The sequence below is a fragment of the Zophobas morio genome, unplaced genomic scaffold (assembly GCF_036711695.1).
Source record: "Zophobas morio isolate AGI-343-1 ecotype UQ-CSIRO unplaced genomic scaffold, CSIRO_AGI_Zmor_V1 ptg000694l, whole genome shotgun sequence".
Lineage (NCBI taxonomy): Eukaryota > Metazoa > Arthropoda > Insecta > Coleoptera > Tenebrionidae > Zophobas > Zophobas morio.
Genome location: NW_026972797.1, coordinates 59,395 through 71,332, shown reverse-complemented (window position 1 = coordinate 71,332; position 11,938 = coordinate 59,395). Strand labels below are relative to the sequence as shown.

The 11,938-nt window shown below is 25.8% G+C and overlaps 2 long non-coding RNA genes across 2 annotated transcripts; both read right to left on the bottom strand.

The window, feature by feature from the left end:
- Positions 1–5,454: 5,454 nt before the first annotated feature.
- On the bottom strand, positions 5,455–6,084 carry LOC135121757 (uncharacterized). Its single transcript, XR_010279104.1, has 3 exons — positions 6,008–6,084; positions 5,742–5,879; positions 5,455–5,616 (listed from the first exon to the last, which is right to left on the bottom strand). It is a non-coding gene; the product is annotated as an uncharacterized LOC135121757 (long non-coding RNA).
- Positions 6,085–9,541: 3,457 nt separating this feature from the next.
- LOC135121758 (uncharacterized) lies at positions 9,542–9,980 on the bottom strand. Its single transcript, XR_010279105.1, has 3 exons — positions 9,854–9,980; positions 9,697–9,779; positions 9,542–9,614 (listed from the first exon to the last, which is right to left on the bottom strand). It is a non-coding gene; the product is annotated as an uncharacterized LOC135121758 (long non-coding RNA).
- Positions 9,981–11,938: the final 1,958 nt, after the last annotated feature.

Here is an 11,938-nt window from a genome sequence, read left to right as displayed (position 1 = left end):
TTTTTTTGACTTTTTTTGAGCAACTTATACTTTTTTGTCCGTGCTTTTATATTTACTAACGTTTCGGTTCATTTTAACTATATATTTTATAGCTCCTCACTAAAAAATTTAGGTCAGCATATTTAAATACTTTTTCTTTTTGTTTATATTGTCTCCTTTAAGTTAATTTAATCGTAAGGATCAAACTTATTTTTTTAAAGATAAAATAAGTTTTATTAGACTTCATAATGCTACAGTTTTGTAAATCCTCAGTTCATCTTCAATTGTTTCTTGGATTTAATAAGTTTGTTAGTGTCATTTTTTTATAATCCATAGTTTTGGCGTTATTATAACTGTAATTATAAGAACGTTACTTATGATTTACGCCAGTTAGTCCAGTGTATTTTAAAATATATATAGTACACTGTTACTCGAGCTCCTGTTCATGTTAGTTAATTTTCTTTCGTAGATAGGCCAATATAAAACTTTTTTAAAAAAAAAGTTGATTTTTTTATTTATTTTAGTTAGATTTAATATTAAAACGAAACCACTTATTAAGGAACCTTTTACATACTTGTGTAACCCTTAACTTAAATTAATTTCTAGGTGCGTTTTTAATTATCTTATGTACGAGAGAAATGCATTATTGTACTTTTTCCGGCTGCAATAAATTGTATAAAAAGTTGTCTCGCTTAAAAGAACACTATTTAAAACACACTGGCGAGGTAGCTATAAAAACTATTATTATTAACTATACTTTTGTTGTTTGGCCATTTCCTAGCGCCCGTATATTTGTTCTTTTGATTGCTGCGGTTCTTCGTTTACTAGAAAATATTAAAAACGTCATCTTCTTTCTCACTCTGACGTTAAGCCTTTTGTTAGTCATTATGAAAGCTGTAATCAGCGCTACAAAGTTAAGCACCATTTAAAAAGACACTTGGAATCCCATGCTGGACTGAAATCTTACAAAGTTAAATATTATTAGAAATAAAATTTTTTATATTGATGTTAAAAAACTAGAGCAAATTATTTCTAACTCTTTATTAATTTAATAATGTAGTTTTACTGAAGTAATCTTTTATTATGATTACTAATTTGCTGTTCGTTTTTGAGGATAGAGAGAGATATAAAGTTTAGACTTGTTATTTAGTTTGCTATATAATATTTTAGTAATCATATTTATATTTATTAAAAAAAATTATAATATAAATAGGTGTTCTTGTTGTGCTGAAGCCTTTGTTAAACGTGCACAGCTAAGAAAACACTAAGTTCTACATACTAATAAGTTGGCTTACAGTTGCAAAGGTGAGGAATGTTTAAAAGGTTTCAAAGTATGCTTTTAATTTGATATTTTTTTATTAAGTAATAAATACCTATTGGTTTTAGAATTTTCAACAAACAGCAAATTACGACGTCACTTTGTAAACAAACATCCAAGTAAATTAGTCTTACTTTATTGCTATTAACTTTTAACTATTATTACTAGAAAAGGAATTTTTACCGTGAATTTCCAACATTCGACAAAAAATTTTCTAATGTATCGCTTTTTGGGCAACATCAGTTGAGTCATTTTTGTGCCAAAATTTTTCATTGTCACTTTCGAGACTGCGGGAAACTCTACAAGTATATAATTCTAATAATAAAATATATTCATTAAAACCCGTTTTTGATTTTTATGACAAAAAAAAGTTTTGTACGATTTTTTTGTAATTGATAATAATTACAGTTATTTTATAACGTTTGTATATATTTTTTACTACAATTTATTCTTATATAGTTTATAATAAAAAATTTTTCAATTTTTTACCTGATAAGAAAAAAAGATTCACTAAGAAAACATATAAAAGAATTTCATTCTCCAACTAGCCCTGTTTGTAAATGCGATAAAGAAGAATGAAGGAAATTATATTTGTCACAAAGTTCTTTGCTTCATCATAATGTATTCGAATAATACATTCAAATTACCTTCCTATTTTTACTTTTTTATTAAATAGTATATATTTTTATTAACGTTCTATAAACTTTTCTTTATTAATTATTAAAATTTTAAGATAATCTTTTCTCAATTTCTGTAAACTTAATATTATTTTGTTTAGGGATTATTTATAGAATATCTTAAAAAATTTTTATTGAATTTTTATTAAATAATAAACCTTTAAGTAGTATTTTATTTTTTTTTAGGAATTTCGGCACGAAGGCATAAAATGGTTTTCCTGTTTTATAACCGCTGCACCAAGTATTTTTATTTTTTATTTTTAAAAAATATAAATTATAAATTAAATTTTATAGCGTTTTTAAAACTGTTTATTAAAAAAAATAAATTCATTTAAATTAATTTTCTTGGAAATTTTAAATATAATTCATACCCTCAAAAATAAGTCTTTTTTTGATAATTAATGAATTATTATACTCAATATTTTTTAATTTTTAATACTTTTTTTTTATTTTTTATAAAATTTTAATCAATTTTTTTGGTAAAAGAAAATAATTTCGTAAATATTAGTTTTCGTAAAAAGTTTAATTATATTTATATGCTTAATAGCGAAAATGACTTTAAAATAATTATTATAGGACTTTTGCGTATGAAAAGTCTTTACTTTCTCATATTCAAAAAATACACGTTGGAGAATTTTCTCTCTCCCACATTCGCTCTTAAGCATAACTTTTATTATTGTTATATTTATAGAAACCTCTTATTAAGATAAATCTATTTATTAGTTTTTAATATTTTTTTTAAAAAAAGCTTTTTGATTATAATTATTGCTTTATGAATAGTTTGTTATGAAAAACTTTTATTATTGTTTATAAAAATTAGAAATAATATCCTAATTGTCACTTTTTTTATATATAGAAAATTCATAGTTAAGTTACTTTTTTTTATCTTTTTTTATTACTTATAGAAAATAAATATTTTTTAGAATAAAACTTTTTTTATCGCTTTATAAAAGAGTTGTAATAAACTTTTTAACTTTATTAATAAATTAGGTAAAAATAAATTTGAAACTTTTATTAAGTTTTACAGTAATAAAAGAATAAAAGGTTTTAATTTTTTTATTAAAACCTTATAAACTACTACTTCATTTCTATATTTCATTAATTTTTTATTTATTAATAAATTCTATAAAGCATTACTCTATTGATACTTTGTTTTAATTTTTTAAATTTCTTAATTAAAACTTTATAAGCTATTACTTCATTTCTATATTTCATTAATTTTTTACTTATTAATAAATTCTATCAAGCATTATTCTATTGATACTTTGTTTTATTATTTTATTATATTTATTATAAATTCTTTTATAGTAGTTTATATATAATTTTTATTAGTCCAATTTTTTAATAAATATTTTATATTATAATTTTTCTACTACTTTTATTTTACAAAAAGTTTGTATTATTTATTATATTAACATTTTATATTTAAATAAAAATTATTTTTTTAATTGGGAATTATTAACCTGAGCTTTTGGTTATTTTTTAATAATACTGTTATTTATATTATAATAAAGACTTATCTATTTTGATATTTTTTAGTCTTAATAAAAGTATTAAGGCAACTTTTTTCATTAATTTTTTTGAAACTTTTTACCGCCGCAATGATTTTTATTAGAAATTTTGATTGTAGATTTCTATTTTTTTTCTTATTACTATTTTTTACCACCATTTTATTTGTAGTCTTTGTATATATAAACTATATCTTTCACTGAAATTCATTATTTTTTTATATTGTTCTTGAACTTTTTTATTTCAATAATGAATATTTTATTTATTGATAAATTTATATCACCTTTCACCTTCCTATCATTTTAATTATATAAATTAAAATTTATTTATTTATTATCTTTTTTAGATAATCAATCATAATTATCCCGCCTTTTCCATTTTTTAATTAGCATTTTATGAGAATTTTTTTTTCTATCTCCTGCGAAATTAACCCACCCTTTTATCTTCTTTATTATTCCTACACAAAATTATTCTATACACTATTTTTCTAGCAAAATTTCCCGCCTTTTTTATTATTATGAATTTTAAAAATTATATATACTCTAATATCTACAAACCCCCCTCGTATTGTAAATGTTTTATTATTTGTAAAAATTATTCAGACTTTTTAACTTAAAATTTTTATTATATTTTTATTCAATATTTTCCTTGTTTAATACTCCCTCTTTTCTTTTATATGTCATGTTATATTTTTTAATTCGACCTTTTTTATAATATTTCTCGGTTTTCAGAAAAAATTATTTGTATAATATACATTTATTTTACTAAATATATTTAATTTTATTAGATATCTATTTTGTTATAAGTTTTGTTCTTTTTCACCTTTTTTATATTATTTTCATTTATTTTAAAGAGAAATTCTAAATTATCTTTTATAAATTATTCGCGCTTTTGTACTTTTTAATTATTTACTATTAGAATTCGTGTGTACTTTAAAAAATATAATTTTACTTGTTTTTTAAAATTTATTTTATAAAAGAATTAACTTTTTAAGCTTGGAAGTTGTTCTTCTTTCTTTCTTTTCAGATTTTTTTAAATACTTTAGTAAAATTTTAAACTTTACTGATTTAAATTGTTTCTAAAAAAATTTACTTTTTACGCTTGTAATTAAAAATAAAATCATAAAAATAATTTTCCAATTTTTATATATTTTTATTTCTTTAGTTGGGAAAGAAGGAAAGAGCGAAACGCAAAAAAAAATGTTGAAGTATTTTTTTCAAAAATTGATGGGCTATGAATTTAATTGTTAAAATATTTTCAGATTAAAATGTTTGACGTATTTGCACGCCCATCTCCCCAGTCTAACATTTATTAAATTTTATAATTACCTATTAATATTTTCATTAAAGTGTTTGTCAATATATAAAAGTATTTTTAAAAACAGCAATTTCATTTTTCATGATTTCTTTTAAAAAATTTTCTTTGTCACTTATATATATTATAAATACTATTATGATGTTTACTTAATTTTGAATTTACATAGTTTTGCTTTACTTACAAGAATAACTCATATCCTATGCGATTCACTTTTTTTTAATTTTATATAAAAATATAAATTTAAGTTCAAATTTTTTAAAAAATTTTAAATTAACTTTTGTGTTTTTAAATTCAGAAGTTTTTGAATAACAATAATAATAAAAGTTTTTTTTCTCTATTAATTTCTAAATAGTGGGGAGGGTGATGCTGTTATCCTTGCGTAAAATTTACTGTGTTATAAGTAAAATCAGATTTTCTTTGCTGTGAAGATTTTTTTTAAAAGTAACTTTTATAAAAGATATATTTAGTAGCACAAATAATTAAAGGTTATATTAAATTTATAATTTATAAAAATTTAAATTTTTCTTTTAGCTTTTTTAATAATATATGTATCTTGTAATAAACAATTTTTCTATTTTACTAAAACTTTTTTTAAATCTAGCTTAATTTCTATAAGTTTAAGTTTTGAAACAAGTAATTCTGTACAGGCTTATATTTTTACTCCCCAAAATTAACTTTTTGGTGATTCGCTGCCATCCCCGCTATAAATAGTGTTCAAGGAGGCCCCTTCGGGCGCTAGAATAAAAGCTAGAACCAGCCTTAGCGTAAAAGTTCTATGACCGAACACCCATTCCAAAAAAGCAGTTAACAGAATCCCTGTTTATATTAAATACAATAGAAATCAGTTAAGTGGAAGTAAAGAAAAATTCATAAAATTGAAAATTAAAATTAATCATTAAAACGAAAATTTTGTTTAAAATTTAAAATGAAGAATCGAATACCTTCAGCAACGCAATAGCCCTTTTTAACGCTGCCGGCGTGTTGGGTGACCTTTCCCATTGCGTGTCCACCGAAAGCATTAACTGCTACTGTTAGTCACGACCAAACAGTCCACTTTTTAAAATTCCCTTCGTGCATTCCTTAGCAAGGAAAAAATATTTGAATTTATATAGATTTTTATATACTCGTTCAATATAATTTAATACTAAATTTCTAGCCTCATGTTTTATTATTATATAAATTTATTTTTTTGAAAAAAATTCTAAACCTTGAGAGGTTAAGGTTAAGAAAAAAAGCATTATCAGCTCTGAAAAACAGAGGATTATAAAGTGAAGAGATTTCAATTTTTCCTTTTTCCTATTTGGGGAAACACTGAATTATAAAAAAAAATTTGTTTAAATAAAAGTTTGGTTACCTTGCAAGGCATATTGGCAAAGCGCACCAGCCAAACCGGATAGTATAGTAGATATAATATTAGGGACTAGCCTAAACCATCAGAGTAAATTAAATTGCGTTTGTTAGAATTTTTATTTATTTTACTTAGAAAGAAACAATAAAACTTTTACCCTTTAAAAATATAGTCGATATTTATAGAATAATGTTTGTCGACTCTTCTAAAATTGTTTTCAGCTGTTAAAGCGAGGTAGCAAGAGACTGTCAGAAAGACAAGTGCAAATATTTAAGTCCTCGTTTGACGTTTTCCTAAGAAAATATAAACAAACAATGCCTATGTAAGGAGATAATAAATATTGTTATACACAAAAGATAGTATTTCAATACGGTAAAAAGTGTTTTGAACTGATTGATAAGATTAAAGGTTAGAGGATCAAGATTCTGGTATGCATGCTGCAGACAATAATTTTGAAGAGAGTATATGATAGCAGGAAGCAAAGAAATTTTGGAAGATTCAGTTAGGCTCCATTTAGCGAGCACAGGTTTTAGAGAATCTATTATTGCGAGTTGAATGAAGTAGGCTAAAAGTTTAGTAGGAATATAAAAGGTGGTTACTATCCGCCCAGAGTAGCGTCAAGGAAATTATAATTTTTATTAATTCGTTTACGAACACAATAAATTCTTTTCAATGTTCGGAGAAATAAAAGATTTTATTAATAGGGGTTGAATGCCAAACTGTATTCCTAAGATTAACATATAAAAGTAGCCCAGAGGCCCAGCTATCATTATGTTTGTTTTATTCCCAATATAAGACCTCGTATTTAGACCTCATTCTATTGTTATGAATTGAACCGCGAGTGTGTGCAATAACTGTATTTTTATATTATTTACAATCAGCCCTCCACCCTCGATGAGGGAAGGCAGACATCAATGGCATGGGCCCATACATATTTACATATGTTACCAACATATCCAATGGAGGGAAATTGAAGGAAATATCCATTACGAAATAAATTTTTAAAAGGTAAATGTACGCGTAGAATGCTTTCTTAGCCAGAATCTAAATGCATCTGAGCATATATAAACATCAGTTACTCTCTTACACAACCAGAGAAACAATAAATTTATATTTTTAAACATGGCAAGCAGATATTGTGCTGTTAAGAAATTAGTTATTAGTCCACCGTGTCGCAAAGTGGAACACTTCGGACTATTTTTTATTAGAAATTAATCTTTATTAGGTCCTTTCTTATGTTATTAAATCCATGGTCTTCAAAAAATGAAAACATTAAAAAACATATTGCCTTATGATATTAGTTTATTAACCCAATACGTATTCCTGTATTTTGAGGTTATGTTGTTAATCAACTTTTTATAGCTAGCTATAGTAATCTAAGTTTTATTATGTAGGTGTTAATTGTAATATAATATTATAAATATAAACTTTGAAAATGGTTAATATTGTAATTTTATACGGTTAATGGTTAATGTGGTTACTACACATCCGATTTATAAATAAATCAAGCAAACTTTTTACCTATATTTATGTTAAATTTTTATAACATATATGGTTTACTAAACACATTTATTAACCGCAACAAAAGTTGTTTAATAATTAAGTATTAATCCTTAGCAACCAGATTAACACTAATTAACGAGTACAGAAGGACGCTCAATTCCTTATGCTAAATCACAATTTCATTTTTAATCTATTTCTCTTAAAAAATCTACATGTGACTTGAAAATTCTTTTCATAGAGGTGCTAAAGCGCCTCACAATAGGTTTAGTAAAGTCATTTTTCGGCTCGTATAAAGTTTATTAAATTTACATATATATACAATTCCCGTACTTTTCAACTTCGACACAATAAAAATCAATTAAAATATAGTTTAAAGCAAAATTTTTAGCTTTCTGTCGAGAGGGATTACATCCTTGCGTTTGTGGCTTTAAGCTATTTTGTAGTATATTTTTACAGATTTTAAAAAAAAATTTTTTTTGCTAAAGCAGGCAGTTTAACTCCGTGCAATGGGTTCGTATAACATTGACCAAAAATAAATTTAGCATTTAGAGGCAGCATTACCATTTAAGTTTTATCTTTAAGAGAAATACTGAACTTGCATATATTTATTTTTAAGTGTGCTATATATTTTGTAAGACAAAAAAGTAGTTTTATTGGCGCCTTTTTAAAATAAACACTGAAAGAATACATTTCATTAGTTGTAAGCCTAAGATAAAATGTATTCCTTAACAAAATTTATGACGTACAACGTTGGTGATTCCTTTAGCAGAATTAGTAAAAGAAGAAGCCTTTGTAACAAAATTTGAACCCTGCTGACCCCAAATTGTTTAGAAGCACTTGATATCATCTTGGTTCGTTAAAACGAATAAAGAGCTAAAAGGGAACGAATTTTTTCTAAAAACTCTGTTGAATAAACCTGATCCTTAAAAATTCTGAATTCGTGTACTTTTGAAAATAGATTTTTTAAGTGGATGCGTGTTCAAAAGTATTGAACACTAAATTTAGCATTGCTATAAATATTATATATTCGAAGATGTACAAGTGATTGTTTTACACGGCTTTTGCCACCCCCAGTTCTTTTGTTAAGACTTCTATAAACAAGAACTCTTTAGTCTCGAAAGCACATGGTTTTTAAAGCTGTAAGCTTCATATAAAGTTAGCTTTTGTAATTAACAATAGTAAATATATTCTATACACTATGCACGTAAATAAACGTAAAGTAAAATCTTATTATTAGTAGTTTTAGAACAAGCAAAAACTATTTAAGACTTTGTAATACTCTGACAATTTTAATGGCTACTTTAGACTAAAACTTTAGTTTTAAGAAAAGAACAATATCAAGAGCTTTACTAATGTTTACAGCAAAACTAGAAAGCAGCACTACGGCAGGGGAGGCACCAAGCTTCATAAAATATAAGTAATTACGCCGTATACCCATACGTAAAAGAAATTTATATAACTTGGTAATAATAAAATTATCAAAAGGGAAAAGATCTTAAGATTTTCTTTACTTTAATAAAATATGATAGTGCTAAAAATGTAATAAGATTGTTTTGGTAGAAGAGGAAGAAAGTAAGACATAATTGGTACTTGCTAAGCAGACTTCTAGAGATTTGAAATGTCGAAAATCATGCATTTACCAGACTTTAATAGAAGTAACATTGAATTTGTAATAGTTCCTTGATTATCCTATAAAACTCTTAAGATTAAACTATTTTTTTTTGCTGTAACTATAAATTAACAATCTTTTTAAACCTTTGTAACGCAGTTATAAAAATCTTTTTTACCGATCTTGGGGATATAAATAATTACGGAAGCAAAAAGGAAAGGTTTAATAACTCTGATCTTATAAGGAACTTTTTTGTTATAGCTAAGCTCAGTTCTCTACAAATATCAAAATTTAGTTATTCTTAAGATTTGACTTGTAAAGGTCGACATCAAACTGCAAATTTTCCAAGTATCTCTAAATAAAAATAATATAACGAAGAACGGTTATAATATGGAAATAGTATAAACTATAACTAAATAATATTAAATAAAATTACTTTCCAAGTTCCAAGAAATTCTTTTAACTGTTCATCCTTTGCCTGCTTATGCTGTTTAAACTCTGAGCGAACAAATTCATTACCTTAAATAAATCAAAGATTAAACCAAAAAAACCCAGCAAACAATATTTTATATTTAGCTATTAAAATTTTTAACCGAATCGCCGTAAGCCCTTCGGTAAAGTTAGATGTAGTTTAAGAATTTTTTTGTATACGTGCAAAGGATTAACACTTTTAGTCATTTAACATACTTGGCTAAAGTTCACTGCTACATGCACTCGATGAGTGCAACCTTACGGGCTAAATACGTAAAACCGTCACCCCTGCATCGAGAGTTCTCAGGGCATTGACGCGCATGCTTAAGGTCGTGAGTTAGACTACCATCGACGCGATTCTCTTTATCGGTCTTTGACGGGCGCGTATTTAACCTCGCCCTCGTAAATACTAATCAACTAATCTAGCCAGCGACTTTTTATACGCGAGTCACCCTTAAAGCCGAGAGTATATGACCGCTAGATTTATTATACTTTTTATATAGTGTTTTTTAACAAACTTATTGGTTTTTACTTTTAGTTATATAAATATTTAAAAATATTTAACACCTTGGCTTGTTTTCTAATTGCGTTCATTTTAACCTCATAAGCAAAACTTTTTTTTAATATATTTTTGGGACTCATTAATTACTTTTTTCTCAATTTTTTTGGTTAAAGAAACGTTCATATGTCACAGCTAAGTCAAATTAGTTAATCTGCATTGGTAAATTATTAAATTGACTTGACATATACTAGAAAGTCGCTTATTTTTTTTTTACTAGTGCATTTCATCCTTTGTTGCCTTTACTTAATAAATTTTTTTTGCTGTAGATTACAATAGGTAGCTCCAAAGCTCTCAGCTATTTTGAGTTTTGTGTGTCCTGCTTTGAGGAGAACGCAAATACATCAAACCGCGCGCCAAGTATCGAGAGTGTGTATCTTTTAACAAAATAATTATACAATTCTAAAAGGAAGACTTCCTTAAATCCTAAAAAGATGCCTTTTTTGGTTTTATCATAGTCTTGCATTGTCCCCCCTTAAAAACGCAATAGCTGTCATAAAGTGGCCGAATTTATACCCAAATTATGATTTTAACTATACATTGCGCGCCTCTAGAAATGTTATTAGATTAGCAGCTTTCGACATTGCTGCGTGGGCAAAATCACTAAGCCTAATGGAGGCTGCGACGTATTAGACTTCACAACATTATCCTTTTTAAATTCTTTAGAAAGAGGTTAAACGGCAGCGCTGAGATTGCAAGACCACTTAAATGGTTTATAGCCATAGTGGTATCTTGTTGACGATACGTCAATCTAATAACCTGTATAAGGCTGTAATATTTAGGTTAATAGCTTATTAAAAAAATTTTTTTTTATGTATGCCGTGTACGATGTATCAGGTTAACGTAAATTCGCCACACCAAAACTGAAATTGTCGTTGAAACTCTGGTTTAGGTCATGGAATTTGTTACCGCCGACGCTGGTAGTCTATGATAGTTAGGTAAAACACCTCACCGCCATAAATTTTTTATAAATTACTAGAAGGAAGGTTAAACCCAGGTTTCAGCTGAAAAGTTTAATTATTTAGTCCCATTTATATTATCGGTTTGAAAATAGACCAGAATATATGTTTTTAAAGCGTATTTATAGGTGCAGTTGAAAATTAGTGCTTCATAAAAATTTTTTGTTGTAAATTAAAAGAAAAACGAAGCTATAGATATGAGTTGAAAAGTAAAATATAATTGTTTAATTTAAAAATAGCTAGAGCAAAATATATGATCTTTTCAAACTTCGCGGCACCGTATAATAGACTGATACCTGTGCTTATAATTATTAAAACTTCGCAAACTTTTGAGTATTAAGTTGTTTTATTAAAACATGAATGCATAATATTGCCTTAATTATATAAAAATGTTATATATAAAATTAATTCGACATAAACTTTACTCAATTCTAAATTAGAATATCACATAGATCTGTGTTCCATTTATCTTTATTATTACCCACGAAAATACCAATAATGAATGTATTTTAGCAAATGTTTTGAATCCTTATAATTAATTACTTTGGGTCTAATAATTATTGTATAGTTTTTATTATTAAAAAGTGCTTTGGTACGACGTACTAGTAAACACAAGACTTCTATATTAAGCATAGTGGAAAGTTAAATATATATAGTATAAAATGGATTCGTCGCCGTTATCACCCAAA